The following is a 4,691-nucleotide window of genomic DNA, read 5'->3' as shown; positions in this document are numbered from 1 at the left end:
CCCCCGGTGGGCGGGGCGGGGAGCCCTCGGGCGGTGGGCGGGGCCTGGTGGGGCGTGGGGGGCTGGAGGCGGGCTTTGACCCCCGGGAAACGCCCTTAGGTCCCGCCAGGTGCCGCAGCCTTGGCCTGCTGTGAGCTCAGGAACACAGCGGAAGAGGGCTGTTTTTCTGGTTTGTTCAGGGCGCTGCTTGCTCTGCCTTTTGCTATTTGTACATATACAAAGCAGAAGCTGATCCGAGGGCCTGACTGGGCGTCGGGCTGTGGCATGGATGGACATTCCACCCTCTTCGAGGAGCTGTCTGTTGCACGGGCTTGCCCCAGTTTTCGCTGTCTAGCAAAATTTCATTCATTTAATCGACATATAACTATGAACATATAACTATCTCCTGCGTGCCAGGCATCGTGCGAGGTTCTGAGCCAATGAAGGTGCACAATACGAATACACTCCTTCCTCTTACCAGTCCAGAGTCAGGCAAAGACACCGTAATGAGTGGTGGAGGGAACAGCAGGCTCAGGAACCAGGCTGCCCAGATTAATCCCCTCTCACAGGGTTCCTAACTGTGAGACCTTGGACTTTCATCTTTCTATGCCCAGTTTCCTCATCTGGAAAGCTGACATAATGTTAGTACCCCCCTAAGGGAGTTGTTGCCCGATTCATAGAGTTGATGTCAGCAGAGCACTCAGACATATAGCAAACATTCATAAACGTTGGCTCTTATCTACCTTTGGGAAGAGGAGTCACAGATACCCCACCATCACCACCACCACCACACACACACACACACACACACACACACACACACACAACCTGAGGAAAAAGAATATGCACCCACACACAATCCACAGTCCATAGTTCAGAACTTCTGGTCTTGAGAGCCTGAAATTATGTTTGCTCTGCAGGGTGTGCTGATGCTCTCAAGCTTCTGCTCAGAGCTGGCTTGCTTCCCTACTTCTTCCCTGCCCCCAACAAACATACATACTGAGATGAGTTTGAGACCTGGACCTGGCACATATAAATCAGCTCCATTTCAGAAGATGTTGACTTGTGTCCAAAAATCCAGCACCCTCGATGCCTACTGTTCAGACACTGCCTAGATATCGGGTCTCTAGTTGTCTCTTGCCTGCTGCCAGCTCATCTGGACTCTGGACTCCATCTGCCTGCTGGCTGGGGTTGTGCTAACTGCAGCCACTCAGCTGCTGGCCGGCACTGACTTCTGCTTTCTCTGCCCTAAAAGGCAGGACTCAGTCTGCATTCTCAGCTGGGATTTTGTAAGAGGCTTTCTGATGAAGCAGCAAGGGTTAAGGGAACCAAGAAGGGGCACCATGGCACCCAAGGACTAGCAACAGCAGAAAGCCCTCCATACCCTGAGGCTTAAAAGGGACTAGAGCTTGATTAAAAACTAGAACCATCAGTTGGGCCCTCTTGATAGGATCTGTAGTCACAAAAATTTGCAGCCACTGCCAGGACTACAGTCCAGCAGAGAGGAAAAATTCTCTGATCTTTGTCTCCACCTGCCAGGATTTTGCCCGTTAACTCCCACTGGAAACTGGTGATGGAGGTTGGGGGTCAGCCTCCCGGGCTAAGAGCAGAGAATGAATCAGAGGTGAAAGAGAGAGGAACCTGCATGTATACCTTTCCTTACAATAACTAACTTCTAGTCTTCCTTCTCAGACATTCAGTGGTCAGTAGACTCCTCTGGTCTGACCAGATTCCTCTTCCTGGCTGGCCCTTCCCTCTCCCTTTCTGTTGCCACTCCCCACGTCTTTGTATATGATGCTCCCTCTGCTTGAAATGCTTTTCCTTCCACTCCAGCCCACTTTCTGTATGGACAGCTCCCCTTCATCTTTAAATCCAAGCTGAAACACACTTTTCCCAATAAACCTTCTCTGATTCCCTTCCTCCACCAAAAGTTATCCACTCTTCTCTGCTACCCATACACGTTGTTCCTGTGCTAACCATGTCACATATTCAGTCTAATTTAATTCAACAAGTAGTGCTGAATTCTTGCTATGTGTCAGGCATTCTTCTTGGTGCTTGAGATGTATCTGAAGAGATAGCTAAATAAAACACAATCACTGCCATTGTGAAACTAATATTTATTAAGGGGGAGCAAACTTAAATAATGTTTTTAGAATATTGGGAGGTGGTGCATGCTATGGGGAAAAAAAAAAGGTAAAGAAGAGTATGGGAGGTTGGAGAGCTGAGCGGTGCAGTTGGGAGTTGCGATTATAAATAAGGTGACCAACTTAGGCCTCATTAGGAAAGTGAAATTTGAGCAAAGAGTTGAAGATGGCAAGGAATTAGCTCTGCAGATTTCTGAAAGAAGAAGGAACTCCAGGACAAAGGTCCTGAGACTGGAATCTGTCTGACTTTTACTGTCTGAGAATCAGTAAAGAGGCCAGAATGGCTAAAATGGAATATAAGCAGGAATTTTTTTTTCCTTGTCTGCCTCCACCAGTTATTTAATCTCCTCGAGGTATCTATGTTCCCAGTACTCCGCTCTGTATCCAGCACAGTGCCCTCTGTAAATGTTGATTAATTTGAATATTCTCAGTAATGACAGCTTGCTAGACCCAGGGCCTTAGACCCTGACTAGAACCATTAAAACCTCTCTAACCCTGACTCCTATCCTTACCCAGCCCCAGACCACCTTTCCCATAATTTCCTCATTTGACTGCAGGAGCTCATTCTCAGTGGGAAATTCCCTCTCTTGTGTAGGATGGACTGTAGCTATCTTCAAAGCCCGGTTTCTCCATGAACAGATGTCTAAAATCTCCTTCACTCTCCCAGAGAACCAGAAAGCTACTGTTTCCTGTCACAAACATATTCTACACCACATCTCTCAATGCCTTCTGAGTACCACGAGGCGAGGTTTATTAATTCTCTTACCTAGACTCGAATGCATTTCCAGAATTTCATAAGACTAGCCCTTGTACACTGTTGACATCGCTATGGTAGTATAGGTTTTGAAGACAAGAAGAGTTAGGATCAAATTTAAACCCTCACTAACTGTGTGTTCTTAGGCAAGTTGTTTAAAGTCTATGAGCTTCTTTCCTCCTTATAAAATGATCCCTACCCAGTAGAGTTAGGAGGATTAAATGAGGTAATTAAAGTAAAGCATTTATTCCTGTGCCTGGCAAAAGCAGAATCGCAGTAAATATTCCTTTCCTTTCCATAACTATGAGTATCTCTGTAACTAATACCCACCTACCCCAAACTCTTTGCACCCAGCAATAACGTTTGATTCAATATACTTTCTTTTTTTTTTTTTTTTTTTGTGGTACGCGGGCCTCTCACTGTTGTGGCCTCTCCCGTTGTGGAGCACAGGCTCCGGATGCTCAGGCTCAGCGGCCATGGCTCACGGGCCCAGCCACTCTGTGGCATGTGGGACCTTCCCAGACCAGGGCACGAACCCGTGTCCCCTGCATCGGCAGGCAGACTCTCAACCACTGCGCCACCAGGGAAGCCCCAATATACTTTCTTTTGATATTGATTTGTGTTCCTGTCTTGTCACATTTTCTGGATTGCTGACACTTGCTCACACCTCCCCATATTGCCTGAACTACTTAAATTCTTATTTGCAACCTGTTCCTGATTTCTGATAACTGCAAATTTCTTCATCTCCAGACAGCTGACCTAGAATGTAGGTGAATGTACCAACTTCTACTTGAGGACTTTTTTTATCCTGCCAGTCTGACTCTAAACTGAAGATTCAGATGAGTTAGAAAGAAATGTTTCTCCCCAGAGGTAGAACCAGGTTTAGATTAAATAATTCTTGTTGAAGTTTAGGATTTGTGAATGAGGAATCAAATTCTATCTAGATTTCTTCTTGCATTTTCTTCAAAACTGACTTCTATAGGGGTAGCTTTTTAAAGGATATTGTTCTTTCATAAATAGTTCTATAAATGTGCTTTTAAAAGTATACTGTTCTTGCACAAATAGTTCTTTTTAATATAATCTAAAAATTATTATTGAGTCAAGTACTTTAGTTCGTTCAAGGGGGTCAAATGTAAATAACATTAAAAAATTCGAACATACTTCTTGCCACGACTTGCTGACCAGTATAAGATTTTCAATTTTGCTTTTCTTGTCATAGTACTTGCTCTTCTTTCTTCATCTCCTTTAAGAGCAAATAATTTCCTAAATGGTTATCATATAAAACAAAAAATAAAGTAACATCATTAAAGTGAGGTCACCAAAGCATCTCATTAGCTTCAAATAGATCTATGCCTCTTCAAAACACCACATATTGGGGGCTTCCCTGGTGGCGCAGTGGTTGAGAGTCCACCTGCCGATGCAGGGGACACAGGTTCATGCTCTGGTCTGGGAAGATCCCACATGCCGCAGAGCGGCTGGGCACGTGAGCCATGGCCACTGAGCCTGCACGTCTGGAGCCTGTGCTCCCCAACAGGAGAGGCCACAACAGTGAGAGGCCGGCGTACCACAAAAACAAACAAACAAACAAAAACACCACATTTTGTACCCATATGTTGACAGATGGCAAGCAGTACTATGCTGAACATCAGCAGTTAGAGCAATTGGATCAGCCACTCAGGATAATCAAGCAGAAAACAAATGAGAAATAGTTGGTTGGCTTGTGGTATTTCATTTTGCAGTTTTCCAGGCACTGTGAAGGGTGAGTCCCTACAAATTCTCCCCAATAGTCTAGCACATGAAAATGCTCCTGTCTT

Source organism: Delphinapterus leucas, chromosome 4 (genome assembly GCF_059928025.1).
Source record: "Delphinapterus leucas isolate spDelLeu-1000000601 "Yukka" chromosome 4, BTC_Dleu_Yukka2, whole genome shotgun sequence".
NCBI classification, from domain to species: Eukaryota; Metazoa; Chordata; class Mammalia; order Artiodactyla; family Monodontidae; genus Delphinapterus; species Delphinapterus leucas.
This window is presented reverse-complemented; position numbering follows the sequence as displayed.